Below are 11210 nucleotides of genomic sequence, written 5' to 3' on the forward strand. Positions count from 1 at the left end.
TGTCTTATCCAAACGGAGATCGTGGCTCCCTTTTTCAAGGGATTCCTATCAACCCGGATGTGGGTAACCTAATCGTTGCTTGGGTACAACTCCTTGGAAACAGGCAAGTTTTCGAGGCCTAAAGGAGACACTTGATATTCGCGGCCCTTATATATATAGGGGTACATGCCCATCTTTTTGTTCCACACTTGCTTCTCCCTCAACCCCCGCTATCCCGAGTTCTACCACCCGGGTTTCGATTGCAACAAGCCCCAATTATGTCCGGATCTAGCCGTCTAGGCTGGTGGGTAGCTTCTTCCGTCACGCAGGGAGATATTGCAAAGCTTCGGGCGGCGAGGTATTTGACCGCGGAAATCCATCATCGGCTTCCTGCCGAGGGGCAGGTTATTCCCACCCCCGGATCCGGCGAGAGGGTCCTGTTCGTGTCCCACTTCCTTCGCGGGTTAGGGTTTTCACTTAACCCCTTCGTCCGGGGGCTCATGTTCTATTACGGGCTAGATTTTCATGATCTGGCCCCGGACTCTATTCTTCTTATCTCGGCGTTTATCGTCACGTGCGAAGCCTTCCTCCGGACTCCCCCGCACTTTGGCTTGTAGCTCAAGACCTTCGATGTGAAGCCGCAAGTGATATAGGGGGAGCAGGTCGAGTGCGGCAGTGCTTCAATGAGCAAGCTTGCCAGCGCCGTTTGGCTGAAAGGATCCTTCGCCAAATCTTCCGATCTTTGGCAGCAGGGGTGGTTCTATATTACCGAGCCCCGTGGCTCCAAGTGGGCAACGACGCCCGCATTCCGATCCATCCCTCCAATTCAGCTTGCATCATGGGTTAACAAGGGGCTGGATTGGGGATCAACGAATGATGTGCGAACTCTGCAGAGTCGCATCCGAAGCCTTATTGAGAAGGACATCGAGATAGCCAATGTTATCCAAGTAATGCTAGTTCGTCGGACCCTGCCGTGCCAGCGACGGCCTCTCCGCCTGTGGGAGTTCAATCCAGAAGGGCCGCAGACTCTTGAGCACTTCTTCGGCACTACGCACGAAGGAATGTGGAGATTATTCTTCGGGAAACGAAGGCAACGGCCGGACACCACCGAAGATGTCAGCCTAGACTGTAACCATCCGGACACCCCGGTAAGTACCCTTTTACCGAGTACCTTATAGTCAGATACCCCGTGGCTAGATACCAACAGTATCATTCTTTTTTCAGGGCTGGATAAAGAAGGTGGAGCGGATTAGGTGTCCGGCTCCCCTTCCCGAAGACTTAGCTACTCCTGTGTTAACAAGGATGCTGGCCTTGGCGCCATACTAGGCACCAATAGGGGGGGTGAGAAGGCCCAAGACGACCTTGGTTCCGGAGGTAAGTCGGACACTGAGTCCGGACAAATCGACCTTTCCTCGCCCAAAGACGGAGGCAGAAAAGGACCATCTATCCCTTCTCCAAGCAGGAGAAAATGGGCCGCCTCCGAAGATTGGGAGGGGCGGTCTTCCAAAAAGGGCAAGATGCTGCCGTCGAGCGGCTTGGGTTTGGAGAGCGACACCGTTGAACAGCTCCAACAAGGGGACAAACCGTAAGAGAATCTGGAGTACTTTGATAGGGTCCCGCTCCGTTGTCGTTACCGAAGAAATACGTAACGCATTTATGCCTTTTACAGGTCGGCACAGAATTTTTCTGGACAATCCTCTTCTTCCAGGAGTCTCCTCCCAGAGATGATGGAGAGCGAGACGCCTCCTCGAACCTCCTCGCCCACTATAGAGGATGACTCTGAAGTGTCCTCGCGGAGGGTCCCTTTAGATCAGGGGACAAAAGAGGCAGTACCCGAAGGTGGATCTCTGACCATCCGGGATTCCAGGGCCGATGATAACAAAAGCCCCGGACTGTCTGGTTCACAACCGGCGGTGATTTTGGAGGCGGGTGAACAGATTCCTTCAAAGGATAACTGTGCTCTTGGAGCTGCTTCCGGAGACCCGAGGATTCCGGATATGTTACGGGACATGTTGCGGAAAGCATCCGTCTCGGGGGAACAGCGTACCTTGATGGGTACAGTGATTGAAAAGATTTCGTCCGTGAAGGGCGGATTAAATGAAGCCTTCATGGGCCTACTTAAGGGCTTCAAGGTTTGTGACATAATGTCTTTCAGCTATGTTTCATTTGCAAAGATGCGCCTGTGTATAGGTAGTAGCCCCTGAGACTCAGGTTGTCTTCCATTAGGAAGCAAACAGAGGATCGGAAATGATCGTTTTGAGGACTAACCCGATGAACTTGAACATAGGCTACTTCCACCTTGGCCACTTCCCGGACTGTGGAAATTGCCGAGCTGCAGCGGAAGCTTGATGTGGCAGGGGATGATCTTGCATTAATCAATACGCGTCTTGATGAGTCGCAAGGTATGTATTCGGAGCAATCCTCATACATTTTTGTGGTATAAACATAATGCTGAGATTTAGACGCTGGAATATGCATGGCTGCAGATGGTGCTGCCACCGTTGAAGTTCTTCGAGCAGAGCTGGCCCGGGCCAAGGAGCAGGCACGGCGTAGCAATGCTGCTGCCGAAAAGGCATCGGCTGAATTAAAAGCCGAACAAGCTGCACGGCGCCAAGATGAGGAGAAGATATCCACGATGACGCTCGAACTGGAGAATGCTCCCGGCCGCTGTGAATTTCTGGAGAAGGAGGGTAAAGCCTTAACGGCTGATCTAAACAAGGCCTTACAAGAGGCAAAAGAAGCGCGGTCGGAATCTAGAGCAGCCCGTGAGGAGGTTCGGCAGGCGAGGGAGATTGCGGCTGGAAAGCGCTTTCTGCTGCAAGCTAAGTTAGGTGACGCGAACTATGCTCAGCTTAACCAAGTGTGGAGTTCTCCGGACAAGTTCTTGGACTTGCTGAAGAGTTCTTCTGATGCGGCGCAGTATTACCAAGCGCGAGATGGGTATGCAACGGAGAAGCTTTTTTGGTCGCAGTTTGGCGCATCAAAGCGCCCTCTGTTGCTCAATGAACAGCTGTCCCAATGGGCCGAACTTCATAGGATATCCGGCGCTGCCATGAAGGATGTCACAATCCGGTTGTGGCCAACCGAGCCTATTCCGAATAGCTATTTCGGTTTGGTGTAGAGGCTTGGTGACGCGGTTCCGCGTATCGATGCTGTGAAGCGGTCAACGTGCATTAAGGGTGCACGGATGGCCTTTGCCCGAGTCAAGACGTTCTGGGGGGAGATGAAGGCCATCGATGTTGCCACGAAGAGTCCACCCAAAGGCAAGGACCGTCCGGAACCGGAGCATTATATTGAAGACGTCCTGGAGGCCGCCCGCTTGATAGAGGGTCAGTGCTCGAAAGACATAATGTTCGAGTGAGATGTATGGGAATTGTCAAAGACAATTTTATTGTTAATCTATTTTTATTTTTGCTCGAAGGCTTGAATTCCTCCTGTGCGGCCGTTTTAATATAATCTGAAAGTTTTCCAGTCGTCGGCTTCAGCCCCCTCGTAGGAAGTACTGGGGTGTTCGAAAAAGCATTTAATCACTCTTTATCCAACATCTTGGTCCATGACGGAGGTGATAATGCAGCGAACCAGGCAATCGGACTATAGGGCGTTAACACTTTCACATAGCCATAGGAGTTTTATGGTGGGACTATGACATAGTCCCTGGTATGCATGCGACGTATGGTGCCTTACATATTCGATCTAAAAAAGATCCTTCGTGTGACACGGAGAATCATCAAAGATTCCAAAAGTCGTCCAGTGGTTGACCAGCTCACGCCGCATCATGACAGTCAGTTTTCGGCTTTCTCTACTGAGGTGATCGTCCGGTTTAGACTAGGGCACAATCGCAGTAGTTCTCCCTTTACTACCCTAGCCGATAGAGCGGAACGTAGGGTAGCAAGCATAGGAGCCGGGCAACCCAACTATTGACCCAAGACAATGATTCGGAGCTGATGCATATAAGGCAAAACTTGCGATGCTGAAGTGCGCTGTAGAGCTGTTCGGGCTTTTGCTGGAACTCATTTGTTCCCGTACCAAGCCCCTGGCAGGTTATGCCAAGGTATTTCTGTGAAATAACCGTAGGGGCCATATTTTATTGGGGGAACAATGCGGATGATTAGTTCGGATATCGTTTACTGGGAAACGAGCGATATGCCAATGATTACTTATGATGTATATATAAAAGCCATCCTCCCGGCTATTTGACATGCTCGGGTTGGAGGCGGAGGAACAGACATAGTACAGGCTTGAAAAATAGAGAGTGCGTTCTACAAAAAATTTACTTTGGACCTCCTGTCGCACGTATGCGCCGCCAGTCCTCGATGGGGAGAATCCTTGATGGAAATAGTCCCTTAGGTGAGTGTACGGATTCGGACTCTGATAGAGCCAGTTTCTGACGTTTACCCTGTTCGTCACCTGTTTTGAAAGGATAGCGAAGGAAAAAATAAAAAATAAAATAAATGATACTAATAAAAAAAGTTACTGGAGTGCTTTGCAGGTTTGTCCGTATTGTGCTTCCGCCAATGCCCATGGTATCTTGAGTGTGTAATGATGTATGCGCGGTACAAACTTTGTAAGTGTATGGAGCGGGTGGCGGAGGCCGGGTTGCTATTTCCGTTCTGGGAGTAATTTATCCTCGGGTGGAGATTGCTTCTGACCCCCAGTGGTTCGTTGGTGAACCTTTCCGTCATCCCTGTCGCCTTGCGGCCTCCTCCCCCTGTGTTCGGTGTTGAGCTTGCCGGCCTGTTTAAGGACCCAACAGTTTCTGTTGGTATGATTAGCTGGTTTATCGGGGTGGCCATGAATCTGGCAGGGTCGGTCCAGTATCCTGTCCAGGTTGGATGGTTCGTCTCAATTCGCCTTGAATGGCTTCTTCCGCTGACCGGGCTTGGGGTTGCTGAATCCGTCGTTGACCGTTGTGTCGCATGATCTTTCATTGTCATTGCGACTGTTGTTTTTGCTTCGTCGTGGCTTTCCGTTGCCGTCTCGGATTTCGGAGGTGCCCGGGTTGCTGGCGCTATTGCTTCTACGAGCGAGCCAGTTGTCTTCTCCCGCGCAAAAGCGGGTCATCAGAGCAGTGAGGGCTATCATGGATTTAGGTCCTTCTTAGCAGAGGTGGCGTGCCAGCCATTCGTCCCGGACACTGTGTCTGAAAGCCGCAAGGGCTTCCGCGTCCGAACAGTCGACGATTTGGTTCTTTTTGTTAAGAACCAAGTCCAGAGCTCCCTGGCTGATTCTCCGGGCTGCTGGACAATGTGACTTAGGTCATCGGCGTCCGCTGGCCGGACATATGTTCCTCAGAAGTTATCGAGGAAAGCCTCTTCCAAGTCCTCCCAGCTGCCTATGGAATTTTCGGGCAGGCTGTTTAACCAGTACCGAGCTGGCCCTTTTAGTTTTAGTGGGAGGTATTTAATAGCGTGGAGGTCGTCCCCACGGGCCATATGGATGTGGGAGATGAAATCTTCTATCCATACCGCTGGGTCGGCTGTCCCGTCGTATGATTCAATATTGACGGGTTTGAATCCTTCAGGGGAATTCATGATCCATTACTTCATCAGTGAAGAAAAGTGGGTGTGCGGAACCTCTATGTTGGGCCACACTGCGACGTAACTCCGAAGGAGTCCCTTTGCGGTTTTTGGCTCGGGCGTGGCGAGGTTTGACACGTCTGAATAGGTAGCCATCGTCGCGTGTCGAAGCATGCTTTCGCGGTCCGTAGATCGGTGTTGCGTGTCTTGCTCTATTGTCCAAGTCCGACTGCAGGTCGTCTGGGTAATCGTGACCTGCGTTGTTCCTGCCTTTACGGTGAGGTGGGGTGGTCTAGTGTTCGGCTTGAGTTGCCTTTCTATCCGGACAGAGTTGTCGGCAACCTGACGCATTGTGTGACGATGGTATGGGCACCAACGCCCCATCATCGGAGTCGTATAGCAATCTGTGCTTTGGGTGGCTTTTGACTAGGCCACTAAGGCCATATTCTTCGGCGACCAGGACTTCGGTCCATCTGTCGTCTTGAAGCTGCTGCTGCTTCTTTTTCAGGATCCTTGCCATAGCTATTAGTCTGTGCTTGAAGCGATCCTGCTCGAGGGGCTCTTCGGGTACGATGAATTCTTCTTCGCCGAGGCTTTCCTCATCTTCGGAGAGCGGAAGGTAGTTGTCGTCCTCCAAACTGTCGCTTGGCAGGGCCTGTCAATCGGGGCTGACTTGCCCGTTTTCCTGTTTCTCCTGTTTGGATATTACTCCAACAGGGTCTTCATTGCTTTCGGCGCCGTCCGAAGCACTATTTTCTCCGGTGCAATCGTTGCTGTGGCGTGACTTGGAGCGGCGTTTGGGGCTTCAGAACTTAGACTGTGTCTCAGGAGTTTTATTCTCAACTGGATCTCCCTTATCATTGCCGCAAGCTTTTTTAAGTGTATCAACCATGTACACGTCGTATGAAGGGGTAGCCGTCCCACGCCTGATGACTGGCCGGTCTTGGCCTTGCTCCTTGTCGGCATCGTCGTCTGCACCGTTAATGTCTTCGGAGCCGTAAGCAGGCATGTCAGTTAAGTCCTCGACAGTGGCTATGAAGTGGGTGGCGGGTGGGAGGCGAAATTCTCTAGGATCAGCCTCTAGCTCGAACCGGACATAGTTTGGCCGCGAGTCCCCTTCAGGGACAGGTTTTTCAATGAATTTAGCACATCGCCAATGGGCAAGTGTTGGAAGTTATCTGCGGTGCTGAACTCGAAGATTGATAACCGATCCAACTCGGTGTCCGGGAGCGTGCGAGGTTCGGAACTTATAGCCGGAGACGAGTCCGGAATTCCGTTGATGCTGATATTGCCTGGTGTTGAGTCTGTCTACGGTTCCAATGCCGCGAACTCTGTGGCTTCGGATGGTGCAAACTGCTCCGGATCTAAGGCCGTAGCAGTTGCGGGAACCGTTTCCAAAGTCTGGCCGATGACAGATTTAAGTCATGTTCAGCGGAGCGAAGGGGAGCGATCGCCGCGGTTTCAAATCCACTGAAGATCAAGTATCCGCGGATATCCGCGACATAGTTCAAGTTTCCAAATCTGACATGGTGGCCAGGGGCGTAGCTATCGATCTGCTCCAGATGGCCAAGCGAGTTGGCCCTCAGTACGAAGCCGCCGAATACGAAAACCTGTCCAGGGAGGAAGGTTTCTCCTTGGACAGCGTCACTATAGACGATTGAAGGGGCCATCGAACCTTTCGTCGATGGCACAGTGGAAGTCTCAATGAAAGCACCAATGTCGGTGTCAAAACCGGCGGATCTCGGGTAGGGTGTCCCAAATTGTGCGTCTAGGATCGATGGTAACAGGAGACGGGGGACACGATGTTTACCCAGGTTCGGGCCCTCTCTATGGAGGTAATACCCTACTTCCTGCTTGATTGATCTTGATGAATATGAGTGTTACAAGAGTTGATCTACCACGAGATCGTAATGGCTAAACCCTAGAAGTCTAGCCTATATGACTATGGTCGTGTGTATATATTTTTCGGACTAACCCCTTCGGTTTATATAGACACCGTGGGAATCTAGGGTTACATAGAGTCGGTTACATAAGAAGGAATCTTCATAATCGGTTGTCAAGCTTGCCTTCCACACAAAGTAGAGTCCAATCCAGACACGGGTACAGTCTTCGGCCTTCATGTCTTCACAGCCCATCAGTTCGACCCATGGATAACAGGCCGGACGCCCGAGGATCCCTTAGTCCAGGACTCCCTCACCCCCCTCCCCACTGCGGCTGGTTCTTCCTTAACTTCGGCGAGCCCCCCACCCCCTGAAAATCGACTGACCCAAAAGTCAATTCAGTCAACTGAAGTTTAGCTAAATCGGAGCAGCATCGCAAGCAAGAGCAAGAGCGAGAGCAGCAGCGCGAGCAAGAGCCGACCAGGCAGGGGACCGAGAGCAAGAGCAGAGCAGCAGCGCGAGCGAGAGCTAAAGTGGCAGCAGCTCCTACTGATGTGGACGTCGCCGCCGAGGGAGCGACGCCGTGGAGGAAGTGGTCGGCGACGCCGACGTGGATGGAGCCACGCCGTGTCGGCTCGGGACCGAGCACCGGCGGCACCGTGAGATCGAATCAAGAAGAAAACGCGGCGATTAGTGTACAACCTCTTTGGTGGCGCCGATTAGGCCACATCATCATCCGAGGAAACGGTGATGATGATGCTCTTCTGGTGGTGCAGGTGAAGACGACGGTGTGGGAATGGAGGTGGCGCAAAAGACGAGGGGAAGGTCGGGGCAGCTCCTTGGAGGTGGAGGACGGGGTGGCTAAACCGGCGGGATGACCAGATCGACGACGGATCCTCATCCGGTACGGTGGATGAGGGACGTCGAGGTGTTGTTGTGGACGACGTCGTCGGGGAAGAGGCTCCGGCTAGGTGGCGGATGGAGGAGGGTGTGGGGCTTCGCGGGTTTTCCCGGCCTCGGTGTACGAATGGGTGGGCGGATGGGATGGGAGTGGGGAACCATGCCTTAGGGACGCGCTTGTCCGAAATGTGGGGTAAGTTACGAAAGTGCCCCCACCGATTTAAGGTGGTTCTTTCGGTTCAGGGGTATCACGGGCATTTCACATGTCAGGATTTCACAGGAGGTGGGTGTTTTCGCGCGCGTTGTAATGTTGGAATAGCAAGTCGCGGGTTGAGATGGAGGGAGTTGTCGGAGCACAACGAGACAAAGATATATCTTAAATATTTCGGGCTAACCAGGCGTGGGTTGAAATTTCCGGACAAGCCTGACGTGTATTGTACCAAATCAATTTGCACTACAGATGTCATTCAAAACATTGAATTCATGTTATGTTCAATTAAAATATTTCGCTACGTGTATAATGCATGCAACCTAGTACTCAAATGAACGTTTTAGTGCATTCCAAACGTATATATTGATACTTCAATATGAACTAAATTTGAATTCGTTTCTCTATTTGAATAAGATCTACAATAATGATTGTTGTGAAGTCAAAGCATTTGAATTCGTTTCTCTATTTTAATAAGATCTACAATCGTCATTATTGTCAAGTTAGACCATCGTTTGTGTATTATCTTCACACCACACCACATGATTAGTCTCGAGTTACATATGAACTATGTGTACTATATGAACTCGAACTCGATTTTCTGAATTCACTTTATGTTGATTTCAAATCATAGTACATTTCAAGCTCTAGCTAGATCTTCACAAACTAAACCATTTCTCATATGTATAATGTGTTTATCACATTATGTATGGTGCCCCGCCCCCTGCGCCTACAAGTATTTAGATGTGAGTTGCAAACACCACACATTACCACAAATTCAAATAAAATGTGAGAATGTTCGATATATAGTATTGTTTAGATTGTTCGATATTTAGTTGTAAGCTGCAAACGCCACACATTATCACAAATTCAAATAAAATGTGAGATTGTTCGATGTATAGTATGGTTTAGATTGTTCGACATTTAGCTGTGAGTTGCAAACGCCATGCATTATCACATTATTGTATAACATGTGCAAAACCACAACACGCGTATCACCGCTATATTCATGCATGCATATGTTTAAAACACTATGATCTCCTATTCAAATATAGGAATCCACTTTCATATCAAATTATGATCTTTGTTAGTCTCTTACACCCACACAATCCTCTAACCTTTGTAGATACCACTAACTTTCTCTCCTGCATGCACACGCCCTCCTCGCCCTCCCCTCCCTCAGCATTCTATCCATCACGCACATTCATTTTTTTCTTTAGGTTGTTCTCCCACAGTCTCCACAACTCCTTTCTGACACACACCGATCGATAAACCTTTCCAGCGATGTCCGCCTACAACATACACACGCACCTTCAATCTCCTGCTTTATGAGTCCTTGCCTCGTGTCTCTCATACGGTTGCACACACGTGTAAACTCTCGCCCCTCTTTTCATTGATCTCACAACCGCACACTCCTCCCCCTATCTAGCTAGTAGCTGGGCCTCTCGCACCACCTCCTAGCTCCATTCCCTCTGTCTATCCATCTCGCCGGGCCTTATTTGCCTCTAACGAATGGACGTACACCGACTGTCAGGTGGTAGGTGCGACATATGCCAACGGGTGGTTTATCATTGTGGCAGCCAGTAAGACGTCGCCGGTGAATCTTACCCAGGTTCGGGGCACTCCGTGGAGATAACACCCCTAGTCCTACTCTGCGGGGTCTCCGCATGATCAATAGATCAAGACAAGTAGCTACAAGTGCTCCTTGAGCTGTCGGGTTAGAGGGAGAAGAACGGCAAGGCTAGCTCTCCTTTTCTCTCTATGTGGTGTGTGTAATTCTATGAGACCAACACTTTGCATGGGTGTCCCGGGGGGTTTATATAGGCCTACCCCCCAGGGGTACAATGGTAATCCGGCTGGGCGTGGGTCCCAGCCATCAGTGTCTATGCTTGCCGGCTTCTCCGCCGGTCATCGGGGCCCGCCGACTGGTGGGTCCCTCCGGCTGCCGGCTTCTTGGCCGGCACGCCGGCCCCACCACATGGGGCTTTGTCTGCGGCTGGTTACTGCTGCCTCGCCTCTGATGACGAGGGCTTTGTCGAGGTAAGCATGGCTACAGTGTCGCCACCTTGCGAGCTCTCACTGTAGCCTTACCTCGTCTTGTCAACTTAATAGGGCGCATGCTTCGAGGGAGGGAGGTAGCCGGCTGTTTGGAGCCGGCCTCATCCCTGGCCGACTAGAGGAGGCCGGGCCGTCTCCAGATGTCTCCCTGGCAAAGGGGCCCGCCACCCGCGGGCCATTCTGGCACCTGTCGTGGGTGACGTCGGGGCCATCATGGCTACAGTGCCGCGCCGGACGGGGATGGCTGGCCCATACGGCGCCCTGTGGCCATGCCTGTTCCGGGATTCGGGGGTAGTGGGCTGTACTCCGGCCACGCCCCATCCTGTCACCGTTATGTGGGTACAGTCTTAGTGGGTGCAGTCTTGGCCGGCTTCTGGGAGTCGGCTTTCTTCATGGCCGGCTTCTGGGAGTCGGTCCTCTTGGGGCCGGCTTCCTGGAGTCGGCTATCACGTATGTTTCTTGGGGGAGGTTTTCTGAGACTGGGTCGCCTTCTGGGAGTCGGCCCTGGGGATAGCCGGCTGGGGGAAGGCGGCCCTATGCTTCGTATGCTTGAAGGCTCGAATGGCCTGATAATTTTCCGAAGAGCCAGGGGGAGTCGGTTAGGCTACCCATGGCCATTTACTCCGACAGTAGTCCCGAAGCTGATTGGGCTTCGAGGTTGAGTGGAGG

This window comes from Aegilops tauschii, chromosome 6 (assembly GCF_002575655.3).
Source record: "Aegilops tauschii subsp. strangulata cultivar AL8/78 chromosome 6, Aet v6.0, whole genome shotgun sequence".
Lineage (NCBI taxonomy): Eukaryota > Viridiplantae > Streptophyta > Magnoliopsida > Poales > Poaceae > Aegilops > Aegilops tauschii.